Consider the following 21,773-nt stretch of genomic DNA (forward strand, 5'->3'; position numbering starts at 1 on the left):
CATTGAAATGAGGACCAATGAGGTGGTCGCCAATGATTTCGCACCATACATTTACAGTCCACGGTCGCTGTCGCTCTACCTTTCTGAGCCAGCGAGGATCGTCCACGGACCAGTAATGCATGTTCCGTAGATTCACTTCCCCGTGGTTTGGGAAACCCGCTTCATCAGTAAACAGGTAGAACTGCAATGCATTCTCTGTTAATGGCCATTGACAGAATTGCACTCGATGATTAAAGTCATCACCATGTAATTGCTGATGTAAAGGCACATGGAAAGGGTGAAAGCGGTGACGATGCAGTATGCGCATGACACTACTTTGACTCAGTCCACCGGCTCTCGCAATGTCCCGTGTACTCATGTGTGGGTTCATGGCAACAGCAGCTAACACCAACTGCACTCGCTTCTCCTGTGACGGGCCTGTTACGGACCCGTTTGCGTGCTACGACCATACCTGTTGCATACAGTTGGCGGTAGATGTTTTGCAATGTGCGGCACATTGGATGCTCTCTGTCCGGGTACCGTTCTGCATACACCCTGCAGGCTTCAGCTGCATTTCGTCGACACTCGCCATAGATGAGTATCACCTCCGCCTTTTCGGAGTTCGAATGCACCATGGTCACAGTTCCTACAACACTACACTAGCACAGACGTCTGGTAACACGGTGTACTACAGTTGGTCTGCGCGCGGAGACGAATGCAGAATAACAATAGCAGCAAGCGTTACATGCGGACACTGCGACAGCTAGACCAAATTACAACAGTGCACTACAGCCACACTCGTAAACACGGTCGTCATCATAAACATGTCCCTGCAGATGCTGCTCGCCGACCGTGGCCCGTGTTTGTTACAACACGCAACTGAACGTCGGAGGTTTCAAGCGTCAACTTTAGGTTACAATATCTCCGGATGTAATTAACATTTTACAATGCAACAAACGGCACTGATTACGTATTTGTTTATATGTTCATATGTGCTAACAAAACTAACGTGGTTCCATTTAAAAAACGTAGGTTTGTGTTAAAAAACATACTTCCATGCATTTTTGTATGGTTTGTATTAAACAATTACACTAGCCCCTCTCCTCATGTTCGGTCTGTGGAATCGGTTCGTCAGTATTTGATGTGGTTTACGAAATACATCCAGCGGTAACGTTAGGTGACTCACCCTGTATATATGTGATATTATATTATAATGAATCACACATCCTTTTTGTTTTCCTACATGTCTTTCTTACTGAACATTTATTTCGGCTAACCCAGTTAAGTTATGAATGATTCACTCGATGTACGAAACAAGATAGCAAATGATGTCTAAAGGTTGGAAGGAAGGATCATGTTTTAGAATGCGTTTCAATGGCGAGAAGTAATTAAATGTTCCAGAAACACTGACGTGCACAAAGTTGAAAGCGAAGCAGACCGAAAACTAATTTTCCCTAGATATATCCCAAATGTGCGCAACCTCGGAAATGTATTATTGTTTATTACCTGTTATTGTTACCTATTGTTACCTATTATTGTTTATTACCTGTATATTATAATATAATGACATCACCCTGTATTCCCTCACCCTGTATTCGGTGGATAACGCATATGGTCAGAATATGCTAGGAGGTTGGAGGTTTCGACGTAGTAGAGAAATTTTACTTATCTGTAGAAATTATTCTTAGTTTGCCAATGACCTCTCATTATCTCTTCGTGGACAGCAGAAAAGAGCTTACACTTCAACTCTTAGGCGTCCTTTACTTGTTTACGTGGAGCAGAAAGACATTTTAATCTGAACGAGATACAAAATGCAGCGATGCAGTTTCCCTTTGATAGGATATGAATTGAGAAGATGCTTGCATGGCACACTCTTATTTCAGGCCAATGACCCCTAACTCGCACTATTATAACACTTCGATTACATTTCCGAGGTTGCGCACATTTGGGATATATCTAGGGAAAATTACGTTTTCGGTCTGCTTCGCTTTCAACTTTGTGCACGTCAGTGTTTCTGGAACATTTAATTACTTCTCGCCATTGAAACGCATTCTAAAACATGATCCTTCCTTCCAACCTTTAGACATCATTTGCTATCCTGTTTCGTACATCGAGTGAATCATTCATAACTTAACTGGGTTAGCTGAAGTAAATGTTCAGTAAGAAAGACATGTAGGAAAACAAAAAGGATGTGTGATTCATTATAATATAATGACATCTAGCATACGAGAGACACCTACGTTTTCAACACCGCCACACACAAAAGCTGGTAATGTTACAAACGACTAATGGCACAGAGTTAAAAGGCCGTGATGTTCAACCGTAACGCATGGTGCTTGTCAGCAGTTAGCGTCACACCCCCAATATGTCTCCATTGCCTTGATTTTAGGTACGGAGCTACCTTGTTCGAATCTTGGTGAGCGAGGAGATTTTCGTCAACATTTTTTGATCGGCAAAAGGAGGGGAGATCGGGTGATACGCGAGGCTGAGCTGGAAAGTAGTCCCTCCGAATTTTTTATGTGAAAACTCTAAACCGTTTTTTGAAAAAGAAACATTAACATTGTACATCTTTATTCTTCAAGTCTGCATATTTATAATTCTCTGACGTTGAAATACTCCAAATTGTAGCGTGTAACATGGCCCTGTGTGACGTAACTGAAGGTGCCTGATGAACAGTGTACTGTAATCAGCATTCGCTTTAGAAGAGTTGGTTCACACGTGGATCTCTCTCTTCAGTATGGCAACGCCAGACTACACACCAGTGCTGCGACCTCTGCAACATTCCGACGCCTTGGGTAACTGTAATCGATGATATTCCATACAGCCCATTTGTGCAGAGTCTCACACATGTTAAAGAACACCCACAATTTTCTGCACAAATGGACTGAGACAGGTGGTGAGCCCAACAGTACTTGATCCGTCGGAACCCAACCAGGGGGCAGCCACGGACCGACCGACACAACAACTTGCTTCCCGGCAATTAGTAGATGAGAACACCAACCGGGAATGTTACAAACGTGATAATCTACAATGCGAATACCCTGTTCAAGAATCACAAGAGGAGGAGGTATACTTGGAAAAGGCCTGGAGATACGGGAAGATTTCAATTAGATTACATCATGGTCAGACAGAGATTCCGAAATCAGATACTGAAGTTCAAGAAATTAGTCAGGAAGAGTCAATACTCAAAGAAGTGGGATACGGAAGTACTAAGGAATGACGAGATACGTTTGAAGTTCTCTAACGCTATAGATACAGCAGTAAGGAATAGCGCAGTAGGCAGTACAGTTGAAGAAGAATGGACATCACTAAAAAGGGCCATTACAGAAGTTGGGAAGGAAAACATAGGTACAAAGAAGGTAGCTGCGAAGAAACCATGGGTAACAGAAGAAATACTTCAGTTGATTGATGAAAGGAGGAAGTACAAACATGTTCCGGGAAAATCAGGAATACAGAAATACAAGTCGCTGAGGAATGAAATAAATAGTAAGTGCAGGGAAGCTAAGACGAAAAGGCTGCAGGAAAAATGTGAAGACATCGAAAAAGATATGATTGTCGGAAGGACAGACTCAGCATACAGGAAAGTCAAAACAACCTTTGGTGACATTAAAAGCAACGGTGGTAACATTAAGAGTGCAACGGAAATTCCACTGTTAAATGCAGAGGAGAGAGCAGATAGGTGAAAAGAATACATTGAAAGCCTCTATGAGGGTGAAGATTTGTCTGATGTGATAGAAGAAGAAACAGGAGTCGATTTAGAAGAGATAGGGATCCAGTATTACAATCGGAATTTAAAAGAGCTTTGGAGGACTTATGGTCAAATAAGGCAGAAGGGATAGATAACATTCCATCAGAATTTCTAAAATCATTGGGGTAAGTGGCAACAAAACGACTATTCACGTTGGTGTGTAGCATATATGAGTCTGGCGATATACCATCTAACTTTCGGAAAAGTATCATCCACACAATTCCGAAGACGGCAAGAGCTGACAAGTGCGAGAATTATCACACAATCAGCTTAACAGCTCATGCATCGAAGCTGCTTACAAGAATAATATACAGAAGAATGGAAAAGAAAATTGAGAATGCGCTAGGTGACGGACGGAGCAAGGAGGACATCAAAAGCAGACTCGCTATGGCAAAAAAGGCATTTCTGGCCAAGAGAAGTCTACTAATATCAAATACCGGCCTTAATTTGAGGAAGAAATTTCTGAGGATGTACGTCTGGAGTACAGCATTGTGTGGTAGTGGAACACAGACTGTGGGAAAACCGGAACAGAAGAGAATCGAAGCATTTGAGATGTGGTGCTATAGACGAATGTTGAAAATTAGGTGGACTGATAAGGTAAGGAATGAGGAGGTTCTACGCAGAGTCGGAGAGGAAAGGAATATGTGGAATACACTGATAAGGAAAAGGGACAGGATGATAGGCCATCTGCTAAGACATGAGGGAATGACTTCCATGGTACTAGAGGGAGCTGTAGAGGGCAAAAACTGTAGAGGAAGACAGAGATTGGAATACGTCAAGCAAATAATTGAGGGCGTAGGTTGCAAGTGCTACTCTGAGATGAAGAGGTTAGCACAGGAAAGGAATTCGTGGCGGGCCGCATCAAACCAGTCAGTAGACTGATGACAAAAAAAAAAAACCTTCACTGGAATACGTATTAGCTGTCAAAATTACACACCATGTTGGACTGTGACAACAGGTGAGGAAAAGACGCTGCCTGGAATTACGTTAGTGGCCTGGGCAGGTAACCGGATCACTAACGGCCACTAGGCAGAAAATTCCACTGGTGCATTCAACCCGTAGTAAATAATTAATTGCACCGCATGCCGCCTAAATCTCAGTAGTAGAACCACTCTGTGTTGCTTACCGCCGGCAGGGGTGGCCGAGCGGTTCTAGACGCTACAGTCTGGAACCGCGCGACCGCTACGGTCGCAGGTTCGAATCCTGAATCGGGCATGGAAGTGTGTGATGTCCTTAGGTTAGTTAGGTTTAAGTAGTTCTAAGTTCTAGGGGGCTGATGACCTCAGAAATTAAGTTTGGTTCAAATGGCTCTGAGCACTATGGGACTTAACTTCTGAGGTCATCAGTCCCCTAGAACGTAGAACTACTTAAACCTAACTAACCTAAGGACATCACACGCATCCATGCCCGAGCAGGAATCGAATCTGCGACCTCAGATGTCAAGCCCCCTAGTGCTCAGAGCCATTTGAATTTTGAAAACATGGAGACCCTCCTGCTCGAGGTTCGAGTCCTCCCTCGGGCATGGGTGTGTGTGTTTGTCCTTAGCATAAATTAATTTAAGTTAGTTTAAGTAATGTGTAAGTGTAGGGACCGATGACGTCAGCAGTTTAGTCCCTTAGGAATTCACACACATTCGAACATTTTCGAAACATGGAGAGCTATAGCTATCCCTGACGAAAAGCAGTAACTTTTTTTTGGTTAAACCGAAGAGAGAGAAAACGGTTAATACTGTGTGCAAAGCCGGTTTCATTTCGTAAAATATGAAAGAGAATAATATATAAATGGAAGAAAGGTTGACAGACAGTACGAAATAGGCGTCGAAATGAAACTCGTAAAGGAGTGAAAGAAAAAGTATTCGAAAGATTTAGAACTGCTAGTGAGAGTCAATGCAGCGTTATCGTGGGAAATCTACAAGAGCAGGTACTCCGAACATTACTGTTTTCAAGACTTCTTAGAGTTGGTTAAACAGATTCAGAAAACTATATGGAAAGGGAAGTCGCAAAATTACGAAGTTTTCTTCTAGTAAACGCGTAGCGGAGATCTTTTAATTTTTAAGTTCCAAAGTAATATTGACAAATTCGTAGCTTCTTGTTATCCCCTAAAATGCTGGGTCCTCGTATAAAGTCAGCCACGTTTCGTGCAAGAACTGCGTGCAAACCGCATTTTACTGTTTCGGGCGAAGGAAGACAAAGGCGCTTGTGCAGTTGACGAATACTATGAAACATTCTTGTACATCAACGCCTGTGATAAGTATCAGTAGATTACTGTTTCCGCAGCTTTATATCTGTCTTCAGGAACATCAAGGCAAATTAGGACCAAAAATTTAAAAAAAGCACGGTTTGACTGTAGAAATCTTTTAATCGGTATAACAAATTCGGGAAAAATGAGAGAATATTTTTCTGTATTATATCCAAGACGTCCTCAGGTGTGTCTTGTGTGAGGAAAATGTTTGTTTTCGTCATCCAGTAGACGCTTCGTATTTTTGTGAGTACTACAAGGAGTAAATAAGGAACTGTTTCGGTATTAGTAAAATATCCCTCATTCAAAAATTATCATAATAAATGTGCTACAGGAACTATTATAAATTTTCCATATCAACAAATTAAAGTCCCGAATAGTGGAAGTAGCCTGTAATGGAATTTTATTCATTGCCCTGATTCCTTTTCCTCTTGTGTAACAATTACATCTGAATCAATTTAGGTGTCAAAAAAATTAATAATTTTAAAACATTTCAAGAAATTCATCATTTGAAACATTTTAGGTACGGTTAGTGCTTAAAATTCGCTGGTGTGCACTTTGGACTTCGCGCTACGCTGTGCTACGTTGTCTCGTCACGGCTGTGTCTACTTATTCACCTATCCGCGCGCTAGACAATAAGGGTTACACAAACTGCTGTTATAAGTGGTTGTTTTTGCAGCAGTATTGGGTAATTTAAGGCATTCCCTCGTGAGTCCATGATCGGTGCATGTTGCGAGCTGCATTTCGCGAGGACAGACACGACCGTCTGGTGTGATACAAAGGTGGTTCATCCGACAAGGCGACAAGTTCATTCACGGTCCAACCTCGATTTTCTCCCGTCCACTCAAATAATATCTGACGACGTGATCGGCAACAGGTGGGTATCGTCTGGTACGCCACCATATGTTCACAAATGTGCGTGGAACGGCGTGTTCCGAAAGGCTTGTCCCCACAACACCATTTTACTCCGTTGTCAGATGTGTCACAGGTTACTGTCTATCCTACTTCACAAACTGGAAAAGATTCCGACCTCTAAGTTCTGCGAAATAGCGTGGACATCCAACAACTTGCCGCACACTAGTAGTTTCACCGACGTTGAAGCACATTCCATGGATACTCAAGACAGTAGTGGGCGAACAGCCTCTCAGCATTGCCGTTTCCAGGCGCAAAGATGTACAGTAACATCTGCCCTTTGCCAAAGTTTTGTTTCCTTTTTTAGTCATCAGTCTCCCGACTGGTTTGATGCTACTCACGCACTCCTCTCTTATATCAGCCTCTTTATTCCAGAGTCTCTTTCTTCCTCCGAGGTTTTACCCTTTATTGCCCGTCAGTGCATGTCCGTATTTGCGGGCTGTAGCGGCGCTAGGAAAGTTCATTTCTGCTCCCTTTATACACGAGGAGCGTTCAGTAAGTAATGCAACACATTTTCTCGGTCAATTTCGGTTGATAAAATGCGGAATTTGCTGTGGGACATAGGGAACATTCCCGCTTCAGACCTATAGATTCATGACGTTCCGATTGGCAGCGGCGCTATACATAGCCTTCAAAACGGCCTCTGTAGTTGAGGTGCGTTCCAAGTAGAGAGTTTGTTTTGGCTGATGACCATGGCTTCGCAGATATTCATAGGCGCTTGCGGAATGTCTACGGAGACCTGGCAGTGAACAAAAGCACGGTGAGTCGTTGGGCAAGGCGTCTGTCATCGTGGCAACAAGGTCTCGCAATCTGTCCGAAATATTTCGTGTCGGCTGGCCACACACAGCTGTGACTCCGGCAAATTTGGAACGTGCGGACACTCTCATTCGAGGTGTTCGACGGATCACAGTCAAATGAAATTTTTCTTCTCCATGACAACGCAAAGTCTCACGTCAGTCTACGCACCCGAGTGGAGCTCAAGAAACTTCATTGGACTGTTCTTCCTCGTTCACCCTACAACTCGAATCTCGCACCTTGCGACTTCCATCTGGCCCAATGAAGGATACACTCTGCGGGAAGCTATACTTGGATGATCTGTCGGGTACTGATGCACAAACGCATTAGCTCCGACGTTGACCCGTTGAGTTGTACCATACGAGCGTACAGGTTCTACACGTAAGATGAAAAATAGGATTTTGAAGCCAGAAGAGTGGGGAGCGGTGTATTGGAATCCTAAATAGAGCCAAACTACTTTCAGAGCAAAAAATGTTGCACAATTTACTGAACGCCTCTCGTCCATTCCTTACCACAGCACGCGCTAGGAACGCTACCAGGTGGCATACGATCTCAGTGACGGCAGTAGGCGTAATATTTTGGCTTAACGGTGTATAAAAACTCGTCAGAACATAGTAGCCTACCGGGGTGGCCGAGCGGTTCTAAGCGCTTCAGTCTGGGACCGCGCTACCGCTACGGTCGCAGTTTCGAATCCTGCCTCGGGCATGGATGTGTGTGATGTCCTTAGGTTCGTTATGTTTAAGTAGTTTTAAGTTCCAGGGGACTGATGACCTCAGATGTTAAGTCCCATAGTGCTCAGCGCCATTTGAATTTTGATACTGTGGTAGTTATATAACAACACTACAGCAAAACAATCCCAAAGAAAGCAGGTGTTGACAGATGTGAAAATTACCGAACTATCAGTTTAATAAGTCACAGCTGCAAAGAACTAACGCGAATTCTTTATAGACGATTGGAAAAATTGGTAGAAGCCGACCTCGGGGAAGATCAGTTTGGATTCCGTAGAAATGTTGGAACACGTGAGGCAATACTGATCCTACGACTTGTCTTAGAAACAAGATTAAGAAAAGGCAAACCTAAGTTTCTAGCATTTCTAGACTTAGATAAAGCTTTTGTCAATAATGACTGGAATACTCTCTTTCAAATTCTGAAGGTGGCAGGGGTAAAATTCAGGGAGCGAAAGGCTATTTACAATTTGTACAGAAACCAGATGGAAGTTATAAGAGTCGAGGGGCATGAAAGGGAAGCAGTGGTTGGGAAGGGAGTGTGACAGGGATGTAGCCTCTCCCCGATGTTATTCAATCTGTATATTGAGCAAGCAGTAAAGGAAAGAAAAGAAAAATTCTGAGTAGGTATTAAAATCTTTGAGTTCGCCGATGACACCGTAATACTGTCGGAGACAGCAAAGGACTTGGAACGGAATGGACAATGCCTTGAAAGGAGGATATAAGATGAACATTTACAAAAGAAAAACGAGGATAATGGAAAGTAGTCGAATTAAGTCGGGTGATGCTGAGGGATTTAGATTAGGAAATGAGACACTTAAAGTATTAAAGGAGTTTTGCTATTTGGGGAGCAAAATATCTGATGATGGTCGATGTAGAGAGGATATATAATGTAGACTGGCAATGGCAAGGAAAGCGTTTCTGAAGAAGAAAATTCTGCTAACATCGAGTATCGATTTAAGTGTCAGGAAGTCGTTTTTGAAAGTATTTGTATGGAGTGTAGCCATGTATGGAAGTGAAACGTGGACGATAAATAGTTTGGACAAGGAGAGAATAGAAGCTTTCGAAATGTGGTGCTCCAGAAGAATGTTGAAGATTAGGTGGGTAGGTCACACACATAACTAATGAGTAGGTATTGAGTAGGATTGGGGAGAAGAGGAGTTTGTGGCACAACTTGACAAGAAGATGGAACTGGTTGGTAGGACATGTTCTGAGGCATCAGGGGATCACAAATTTAGCATTGGAGGGCAGCGTGGAGGGTAAATATCGCAGAGGGAGACCAAGAGATGAATACACTAAGCAGAGTCAGAAGGATATAGGTTGCAGTAAGTACTGGGAAAGGAAGAAGCTTACACAGGATAGAGTAGCACGGTGGGCTGCACCAAACCAGTCTCAGGATTGAAGACCACAACAACAACAACAGCAAAACAGATGCAACAGTGTTACAGTATTGTTCATGCTGTAATGTAACTGACTGCCGTAGAACTGCAGAAGATGCGAGACCCCTAATGAACACGTCCTCACCAGTATCTACTGGAGTCTTCCAAAGCCGATTTTTAACTTTACGTAAACTGAACAAAAGTGTGATAAAAGATACGTGTTTTTAAAGTTAGTGTCCTACTTTGGGGTCAGGGCATATTGGCAGTGAAGAAGATCTTATGAATTAGGTACTTTAAAACTGCAGAAGTAATAATTTCGAAACCCAATGAGTGTCACAGACGATCGAGAAAATGAAACTTCCTGGCAGATTAAAACTGTGTGCCCGACCGAGACTCGAACTCGGGACCTTTGCCTTTCGCGGGCAAGAGCTTCTGTAAAGTTTGGAAGGTAGGAGACGAGATACTGGCAGAAGTAAAGCTGTGAGGACCGGGCGTGAGTCGTGCTTCGGTAGCTCAGATGGTAGAGCACTTGCCCGCGAAAGGCAGAGGTCCCGAGTTCGAGTCTCGGTCGGGCACACAGTTTTAATCTGCCAGGAAGTTTCATATCAGCGCACACTCCGCTGCAGAGTGAAAATCTCATTCTGTAAACATCCCCCAGGCTGTGGCTAAGCCATGTCTCCGCAGTATCCTTTCTTTCAGGAGTGCTAGTTCTGCTAGGTTCGCAGCTTCTGTAAAGTTTGGAAGGCAGGAGACGAGATACTGGCAGAAGTAAAGCTGAGTACCGGGCGTGAGTCGTGCTTCGGTAGCTCAGATGGTAGAGCATTTGCCCGCGAAAGGCAAAGGTCCCGAGTTCGAGTCTCGGTCGGGCACATAGTTTTAATCTGCCAGGAAGTTTCATATCAGCGCACACTCCGCTGCAGAGTGAAAATCTCATTCTGGGTCGAGAAAATGACGTTCAGAGGCCTCCACTCGCCCCTTTTACTTATTGTCTTATTTTGGTTGCGTCGATTTATTAAAAATTTTCATTGCAATTTTGTTTGGCAATGTAAATGCGTCCCACAGAGACAAACTGCGAATACATTTTATTCGACCGCATGTCTACCATGCTCCCATGCATTTAACCATTGCTACCTCGCTACTCTCCCCTAACAATGAATCTGTAGTGTTCAAAGCCATCTTTTCATCTTAAGGGGAACCGACGAACCTCCTCTGGTTTTTTTAATTGGAAACTAGCCTCGAAGAAGGCTGTCTAAAAACTGTGGAATTGGGTAAACATATAGCGCTACAACGACTATGCGCCATGCGAGAATAGATGTAAGGCAAGCATTTATAACATGGAAACACCATGTAGAGTGGTGTGTACGTTCTGTAGGATAGAATATTGAAGGAGCCAAAACTGATCAGTTGGTACTTACTATTTAGCACACTCCGTGGTGGGATGTCGTACAGTTCCGCCGCCGGTTGTTAGGGGCCAAAATCATACCCACAGAAAATGATATCACATGGGAAGCACCGTATGATTAAATGTATATGCGTAGCGGTGGGCACATAATGTTAAGATTCGGCAGTGTCTATTACAAATAAGCACATTTTCTTCATAAAAATTAAACAGATAACAGTAAAGACACCCTTTCAGAAAACATGAAATCTAAAATTATTAATTTTTTGTAAGTTATTATCAATTAAAAAATAAACATTTTAAACTTAAAAGTATGGTTGTTGTTAATGTGGTCTTCAGCCCATAGACTGGTTTGATGCAGTTCTCCATGCTACTCTATCCTGTGCAAGCTTCTTCATCTCCCGGTACCTACTGCAACCTACATCCTTCCGAATCTGCTTAGTGTATCCATCTCTTGGTCTCCCTCTACGATTTTTATCCTCCAAGCTTCCCTCCAATACTAAATTGGTGATCCCTTGATGCCTCAGAACATGTCCTACCAATCGTTCATCGTTCCCTTCTTCTAGACAATGTGTGCCACAAATTTCTCTTCTCCCTAATTCTATTCAATATCTCCTCATTAGTTATGTGTTCTACCCATCTAATCTTCAGCATTTTTCTGTAGCACCACATTTCTAAAGCTTCTATTCTCTTCTTGTCCAAACTATTTATCGTCCACGCTTCACTTCCATGCATGGCCACACTCAATACAAATACTTTCAGAAACGGATTCCTGACACTTAAATCTATACTCGATGTTAACAAATTTCTCTTCTTCAGAAACGCTTTCCTTGCCATTGCCAGTCTACATTTTATATCCTCTCTACTTCAACCATCATAATTTATTTTCCTCCCCAAATAGCAAAACTCATTTACTACTTTAAGCGTCTCATTTCCTAATCTAATACCCTCAGCATCACCCGATTTAATTTGACTACATTCCATTATCCTCGTTTTGCTTTTGTTGATGTTCATCTTATATCCTCCTTTCAAGACACTGTCCATTCCTTTCAGCTGCTCTTCCAGGTCCTTTGCTGACTCTGACAGAATTACAATGTCATCGGCGAAGCTCAAAGTTTTTATTTGTTCTCCATGGATTTTAATTCCTACTCCAAATTTTTCTTTTCTTTTCTTTCCTTTACTGCTTGCTCAATATACAGGTTGAATAACATCGGGGATAGGCTACAACCCTATTTCACTCCCTTCCCAACGACTGCTTCCCTTTCATGCCCCTCGACTTATAACTGCCATCTGGTTTAGGTACAAATTGTAAATATCCTTTCGCTCGCAAGTGCACTTGCCCGCGAAAGGCAAAGGTCCCGAGCTCGAGTCTCGGTCGGGCATACAGTTTTAATCTGCCAGGAAGTTTCATATCAGCGCACACTCCGCTGCAGAGTGAAAATCTCATTCTGGATACAGGTGGGAATTTTGCATCTGCATTTTTAAGCATCTTTGCACCTTGTGCTTGCAAATTGTCGTGATCTACTGTTCTTCTTGATTTCTTATCTATTATAAATAGTTTGCAAATAATTCTCCCTCCATATCCTTCCTCTACTTCATTACTTCTTCCACAAGGTGCATGCTCATCTTTGCCGCAGGATACACAACAATGAGCTACACCACACTCTTCTTTACAAACCGCACGGAATATTTTCACCTTGTTATTGTCAGATAATGATTGCGAATTTCCGATGCTTCAAGCTCCACGGCGGCAGTTTCATTGTTGAGAATAATCCCTACATTTATTTCTGTTAGATTTTCTCGAGGTATTCCTCTGTCACTATGTTACCAATAATTTATTTAGGTGGATTTTAATCACTCAGCCCCCCTTCTGCTTTACAGCGAAACATTGCCTCGTGTGGCGACTGCTGAATTACTTGATGAAAAAGTTTTTCATGAATTGGATGAATCGAAGATTCTCAGCCCAACGTTCTGAGTTATTTGTCTGCACCCAAGTCACTATCATACTCTGTACATCCTGGTTCGCCCGTTTTATGAAACCTTGGCTTTGGCTGTATCTGAGTTTTCCATGTACCAGTTTCAGTTCAGGTCATATGTTATTTAGATCATTTAGAATTTGGATCGAAAACTCTCTGCCATTATCTGACTGGAGCACACTTCGATCACCTATACTGGTAAAAATGTCAAGAAAATGATAAGCGACTACTTTTGCTCTTTTGATTTTTGAAGGGTCGCAATAATATAAACTTTCTTAAGTGGTCTTGATCACTGAGAATGAATTTGTACTCCCCCGTCAGGGCTACTTTGTAAGTCTGTCTGATCTACCTGGCATCTTAAATTAAATTCTTTAAATATTAGAGGTTTGGAAACTAAACCTTTCTTTGGATTAGTCAATTTAGTCTGACAAGGTTTGCATAAGCGAAAACACAAAGTAATGACATCCTTCGTGACATTTTTGTACTTAAAATGGAGTTCCTTTCCCATTGGTGTGCGATCTCCCTGTCCTATTTTCAAATGAGTATCGTACAGTATTTCGAATAGTTGCTCTGTATGGACGTAGCACAATAGTCCTGTTGTCTCCAGTTACTGGCGCAATAAGGTTTTCTTCGTCAACTTCAATGTCATATTTTCTTAGCCAACGAAGTCAATACTTTCTCTTCTCTGCTTTACTTTAGCTTGTTTAACGTCCTCTATGAAAACACATTATCTATCTCTAGTGATTATTCCACTCATATTTGCTTTTGCTTGGAGCAGCGCATTAAAAGTGTCTAGGAACCTGCTTTTCAAGTCAAATGTCATTTCGCATTTGCATGTATCCCACCTTCCAAGTGAATATCGTTCCGGGTGTGAAGTACACATGAGTCAGCCTACGGAAGAGTGATCCAAACAACTGAAATAGACTGTCACTACACGAGATCAACCTAGGTTCTACTACCCAATAATTAGTACCCGTATGTTCGATTACTGATTTAGGATACGTCCATTAACTGCGTGAGCTCAAAATGGAGGAAATTAGTCCTGCAAAACCTCACCAGTTTTCATTTAAAAGGGGAGGTCAATTAAAACCTGACGTTAATTTTGAATCCAAGAAACCTCCACTATTATAAAAGATAACATTTTGTTTTAAAAAATTAATGACGAGCATAGTCAGTATTACAGTACGCACCAATCTTTATACAGACTGTGATTTGAACTGAATACCTTGCACCTGCATATGCCCGGGATTCCCCGATCTGAAAGGCGTTTCGTACAAGTGCAAGATTTCATTTGGAAAGTCCCCCCCCCCCCCCCCCCAGAGCGGCCGAAGTCACGGATGTGGGTTTAGAAAGAGTTGTGATTATTTGCATTTATTTTGTTTAAAACGAATTTGTACCAAAACTTTTATAATATGTGCGTGTGTGTTTTACTTGTCCTACTGACAAGTCGAAACAAACACCCAAAAGAGAGGTTAATCTTTTGTGAAAGGGAGCTAAGCTCAAGTTCACTGGCAAGAATTCTCCTGGTGATCATATAATTATATAAATTGAGAAAGTACGTAACGGTAAGGCTCGGAAGACGGTACAAACAATGTTGTCTTTCACATGAACAGAAAGATCCAGTGACATTAGTCTATAGCAGCAAACGATCAATTTTTAGTGATCTTTTAAAACAGTTAGGCCTACTAGTTTCAGGAATTCTTTTTGTCGATCTGTCTGATGGTTATAAACATAAACATTAGGACCTACTCAGGGTTTTTATGTTTAAAACAAGGTGTTCTCACGTTTTAAAGTGTTTAATACAGTTTCTCTACAAAAACATGTTTTTATTAAAGTATTTTTGATCAGTGTTTGAAACAAATAAAATGCTTTTCATTGCACGTGTATTTTCTAATGTTTGTTAGTGGAGAGTTCTATATAGATTACAGTAGAGGAAGTGAGATGGAGTGAGGGTGAATTACTGAAGGTGGCATCGCCACCTAATTTGTATTTACTTATTTGAACAAATTATTTTCAAAAAACTGCCACTGTAGAGAGACATCTGGCAGGTATCAAAACAATCAATTTAATGAAACTCGTTATAATGAACTTTAAAATAATGTAGTCACCGTCTGCTTTCACAGGAGAAGTGTGATACATTAATGACTAGTTTTAAGCATGTTTAGTGAACACATTTTAAAATTAAAAAGGGCGGGGTAGACCTGAAGTGAGGGGGGCAGGGCGGTACATCACATTTCACGAAACGTCACAAATGGGCAAAGCGGGAGCAAATAAAAAAAAAAGATAAACAAGAAAGCAGCTCACATAATTAACCGAATTTCCCTTACCACATCTGAAAGATTGCCAAATACCACAAACAAAAATCCCAGAAAACGTAACAGTACTCACAGTTAATCCAATTTGACAGGAAGAAAACAAGGCTGACGTAGGACCGTCTCCGAAAAGCAGCAGCTACCATGTCACGTGCGCGGCACAGTTAACACTGAAATTGAAAAAAGTGCTGCGTACCGCACATTGTTGCCTCATCACAGTACGCAGTGCGATTTTGATAGAATTTTCTGATTGTGAGAGTACTGAAGAGGGATCTGTTTTAATTTTGAAAAAAACATTCAAAAGCCAAAATCGCACAAAATATTTTTTTTTATTCAAGACAACCGGTTTCAACATTCTTGGCTGTCATATTCAGGTCTAATACTTTTTTCAGTAAAAAATTTTCATTTTGCGCTGAGCCTCGTGCACAAAACGTAAAGTGGATAAAACGTAGCACATTGTAAGCGTTTGTCATTGCTAAGGTGTTAAAAAATACACAGCACCTCGTCCAAAAGGTCACGTCCGTATACATTCGTACTGTGTAGTACGTATCCAGCATATTTAAACGGATGTGCAATTGTGTATCGTATTTGTATCACGTAAGTAAAATCTGTGAGCAATATGTATATGGTCAAGGTCTTTTGCACAAGGTGCTGTGTTTTTAAATATTTTAGCGTTGACAAACGTCTATAATGTGCTGAGTTTGTACAAATACATGTGCTATCTTTTTGAATGGATTTTAACAGTGCTATTTATCCAGGGATTTCCGGACGTATGTGCAATCACATGGCATTTTGGCCAGGAATCTCCAGCCATTTCGCGGAGTGGCTGTCAAACATTGGATATACGTCGATTCTTTAAAGCAATCGGAGTCTGGCCAGTCACCTAGGGCCAAATGCGATGTTGCCGGTCTTCGGTAGATGTTGCTATGGATTACCTTAGACCAGACATTTCAAGTAACTTCCATAATATGAATTTGACCCTCACTACCCCAACAGAAATAATGTCCATCACAAAATCTTTAAAATCAAAAACATCTAGTGGGTATGATGAAATATCAGCAAAGTTAATTAAAGAATGTGATTCTGAGCTAAGTAACATATTAAGCTATCTGTGTAACCAGTCGTTTATCAGTGGAATATTTCCTGAGTGGCTGAAATATGCTGAAGTTAAGCCACTGTTTAAGAAGGGAGATAAAGAAATAGCATCAAATTTCCGTCCAATTTCACTGTTGCCAGCATTCTCCAAAATTTTCGAAAAAGTAATATACAGTCGTCTTTATAACCATCTTATCTCAAATAACATACTGTCAAAGTCACAGTTTGGATTTCTAAAAGGTTCTGATATTGAGAAGGCTATCTACACTTACAGTGAAAATGTGCTTAATTCATTAGACAAAAAATTGCAGGCAACTGGTATATTTTGTGATCTGTCAAAGGCATTTGACTGTGTGAATCACAATATCTTTTTAAGTAAACTAGAAAATTATAGTGTAACGGGAAATGCTGCAAAATGGTTCAAATCTTATATCTCTGGCAGGAAACAAAGGGTGTTATTAGGAAAGAGACATGTATCAAGCTATCAGGCATCATCCAACTGGGAACTAATTACATGTGAGGTCCCACAAGGTTCCATTTTGGGGCCCTTACCTTTTCTTGTGTATATCAATGACCTTTCATCAGTAACATTACCAGATGTCAAGTTTGTTTTGTTTGCCGATGACACAAACATTGCAATAAATAGCAAATCAAGTGTAGTCTTAGAAAGATCAGCCAATAAAATATTTGTGGACATTAATCACTGGTTCCTAGCCAATTCGTTGTCACTAAACTTTGAAAAAACACACTACATGCAGTTCAGAACTTGTAAGGGGTGTCCCAAGAGTATATGTCTAACATATGATGACAAGAAGATAGAAGAAGTGGACACTGTTAAATTCTTGGGATTACAGCTTGATAATACACTCCTGGAAATGGAAAAAAGAACACATTGACATCGGTGTGTCAGACCCACCATACTTGCTCCGGACACTGCGAGAGGGCTGTACAAGCAATGATCACACGCACGGCACAGCGGACACACCAGGAACCGCGGTGTTGGCCGTCGAATGGCGCTAGCTGCGCAGCATTTGTGCACCGCCGCCGTCAGTGTCAGCCAGTTTGCCGTGGCATACGGAGCTCCATCGCAGTCTTTAACACTGGTAGCATGCCGCGACAGCGTGGACGTGAACCGTATGTGCAGTTGACGGACTTTGAGCGAGGGCGTATAGTGGGCATGCGGGAGGCCGGGTGGACGTACCGCCGAATTGATCAACACGTGGGGCGTGAGGTCTCCACAGTACATCGATGTTGTCGCCAGTGGTCGGCGGAAGGTGCACGTGCCCGTCGACCTGGGACCGGACCGCAGCGACGCACGGATGCACGCCAAGACCGTAGGATCCTACGCAGTGCCGTAGGGGACCGCACCGCCACTTCCCAGCAAATTAGGGACACTGTTGCTCCTGGGGTATCGGCGAGGACCATTCGCAACCGTCTCCATGAAGCTGGGCTACGGTCCCGCACACCGTTAGGCCGTCTTCCGCTCACGCCCCAACATCGTGCAGCCCGCCTCCAGTGGTGTCGCGACAGGCGTGAATGGAGGGACGAATGGTGACGTGTCGTCTTCAGCGATGAGAGTCGCTTCTGCCTTGGTGCCAATGATGGTCGTATGCGTGTTTGGCGCCGTGCAGGTGAGCGCCACAATCAGGACTGCATACGACCGAGGCACACAGGGCCAACACCCGGCATCATGGTGTGGGGAGCGATCTCCTACACTGGCCGTACACCACTGGTGATCGTCGAGGGGACACTGAATAGTGCACGGTACATCCAAACCGTCATCGAACCCATCGTTCTACCATTCCTAGACCGGCAAGGGAACTTGCTGTTCCAACAGGACAATGCACGTCCGCATGTATCCCGTGCCACCCAACGTGCTCTAGAAGGTGTAAGTCAACTACCCTGGCCAGCAAGGTCTCCGGATCTGTCCCGCATTGAGCATGTTTGGGACTGGATGAAGCGTCGTCTCACGCGGACTGCACGTCCAGCACGAACGCTGGTCCAACTGAGGCGCCAGGTGGAAATGGCATGGCAAGCCGTTCCACAGGACTACATCCAGCATCTCTACGATCGTCTCCATTGGAGAATAGCAGCCTGCATTGCTGCGAAATGTGGATATACACTGTACTAGTGCCGACATTGTGCATGCTCTGTTGCCTGTGTCTATGTGCCTGTGGTTCTGTCAGTGTGATCATGTGATGTATCTGACCGCAGGAATGTGTCAATAAAGTTTCCCCTTCCTGGGACAATGAATTCACGGTGTTCTTATTTCAATTTCCAGGAGTGTATATTCAACTGGGAGGAGCACACCACAGAACTGCTGAAGCGTCTTAACAAATCTCTGTTTTCAATGCAAATTTTGTCAGACATAGGGGATATAAAAATGAAAAAGCTGGCATACTATGCTTACTTTCATTCCATAATGTCATATGGGGCACAAAAACGTGCAGTAAGAGTTATATGTGGTGTGAACTCAAGAACATCCTGCAGAAGCCTGTTTAGGGAACTAGGGATACTAACTACTGCTTCCCAATATATTTATTCCTTAATGAAATTTGTCATTAAAAATATATCACTTTTTCAAACCAACAGCTCAATTCATGGAATCAATACTAGAAATAAGAATTATCTTCACAAGGATTTAAAGTCACTTAGTCTTGTACAAAAAGATGTGCATTATTCAGGAACACACATTTTCAATAACTTGCCAGCAGCCATAAAAAGCTTAACAACCAATGAAATTCAGTTTAAGAGAAGCCTAAAGGATTTATTGGTGGCCAACTCCTTCTACTCCATTGATGAATTTCTTAGTAAAACCAACTGATTTGTATATAAGTACAACATAACTTCTGCACAATTTCAGTGCAGTAACGTGTTCATCGAAAATTTGTGTGTGTGTGTGTGTGTGTGTGTGTGTGTGTGTGTGTAAGTATAATCTGACTTCTGCACCATTTCAGTGCAGTAATGTGTTCATTGTAAATAAGTATTACAGTAGTTGTATTACATGTTTATTACCTTATAAATAAATAAAAAAACTTTTTTATTTTAAATTCAGTGCATTAGTATTTGTAAAATGACTCTTAGTGTTCATTAAAAAATGACGATCATTCCACTTGGGACCTGTGGAATGGTACATTAGCTTACTTGTTTTAGTTGTAAATATTTGTCGTGTATTGTTGTTTTTCTGACATGTTCCACATCCTGGAGGACCTCCTCACTACGGATCAATGGGAATGAAAGTAAATCTAATCTAATCTAATTTAGGTTTTGACCATAACATATACATACTTGAATCGATTGTATTTATGTTATCGTAGTAGAGTCACGACACTTCCGGTATATTCGCCGTTTCATGTTTCAATCTGGAGGTCTCTAGATGGCACTTATCCATCGAACCTACACACATACTCAAAAATTAAGGATAACTGCTGAACGAGGTGTCACACAACGTGTCACTACACAAAACTGGCGCTAATAGCGTAGGAACATAGGGAACACAACACAGATCTGTAAGTCCACAGTATTGGAGATAAGTCGAGAAAACCGTCCCGAAACACACATGCTACAAAACGCCATTGTTTCCTGCGCATGAACCCCGACACCAATATGGGATGTGATCACCATCCACACGTACACAGGCCGCTCAACGTGTTGGCATACTCTGGATCAGCTGTTCGAACACCTGCGGGATATAGCCTCCCATCCTTGTACCAGTGCCTGTCTGAGCTCCTGAAGTGTCCTAGGGGTCTGATGACGATACGTCGAGCTCGATGGGGCTTAGGTCTGGAGAACAGGCAGGTCACTCCAATCGCCTGATATCTTCTGTTTCAAAGTACTCCTCCACGATGGCAGCTCGGTGGGGCCGTGCGTTACCATCCATCAGGAGGAAGGTGAGAGCCATTGAACCTCTGAAAAGGTGGAAATATTGGTGCAAAATGACGTCCCGATACACCTGACCTGTTACAGTTCTTCTGTCAATGACATTCAGGGGTGTACGTGCACCAATCATAATCCCACACCACACCATCAAACCACGACATCCATACAGGTCCCTGTCAAGGACATTAAGGAGTTGGTATCTGGCTCCAGGTTCACGCTAGATGAAAACTCGGCGAGAATCACTGTTCAGACGATACCTGGACTCGTCCGTGAACATAACCTGGGCCACTGTTCCAATGACCATGTACTGTGTTCTTGACACTAGGCTTTACGGGCTCTCCTGTGACCAGGGGTCAGTGGAATGCACCTTGCAGGTCTCCGGGCGAATAAACCATGTCTGTTCAGTCGCGTCCGCAGCTCGTGGTCGTGCGGTAGCGTTCTCGCTTCCCACGCCCGGATTCCCGGGTTCGTTTCCCGGCGGGGTCAGGGATTTTCTCTGCCTCGTGATGACTGGGTGTTGTGTGCGGTCCTTAGTTAGGTTTAAGTAGTCCTAAGTTCTAGGGGACTGATGACCATAGATGTTAAGTCCCATAGTGCTCAGAGCCAGTTTTTTCAGTCGTCCGTAGACTGTGGGAGATGAAGAAGCTTGCACAGGATAGAGTAGCATGGAGAGCTGCATCAAACCAGTCTCAGGACTGAAGACCACAACAACAACGTAGACTGGGTGTCTGGAGACAACCGTTCCATTGGCTGCGGTAAGGTCCCGAAGAAGGCTACCGCCAGTACTACGTGGCCGTCTGCGGGCACTGATGGTGAGATATCAGTCTTCTTGTGGCGTTGTACATTGTGGACGTCCCGCACTGTAGCGCCTGGACACGTTTCCTGTCTGCTGGAATCGTTGCCATAATATTGAGATCACACTCCGTGGCACTCGGAGGGCCCGCGCTACGACCTGCTGTGTTCGACCAGCCTCCAGTCGCCCTAGTATTCTACCTCTCATAACGTCATCAACATTTCTTTGCGCCATTTTCAACACACAGCCACCATTAGCACGTCTGAAAACGTCTATACACTTACTCGCTGCACCGTACTCTGACATGCACCAAAACACTTCTACGTTTGTGGACTGCTGCCAGCGCCACCGTGCGAAGACCGCAGGTCAGATGCACCGCATAGTCATACCCAGAGGTTATTTAAACCCGCAAACCGCCCATCAGATCGTTGTTTCACGATGTATCAGCATTACCCTTAATTTACGAGCATGAGTGTAGTAGTAAAATGTATTACATCGCAGTTGTGTGTGTAATAAACTTCTGTTTTTAAGTTTCCAACTAAA

The sequence above is a fragment of the Schistocerca cancellata genome, chromosome 1 (assembly GCF_023864275.1).
Source record: "Schistocerca cancellata isolate TAMUIC-IGC-003103 chromosome 1, iqSchCanc2.1, whole genome shotgun sequence".
In the NCBI taxonomy this organism is placed as follows: domain Eukaryota; kingdom Metazoa; phylum Arthropoda; class Insecta; order Orthoptera; family Acrididae; genus Schistocerca; species Schistocerca cancellata.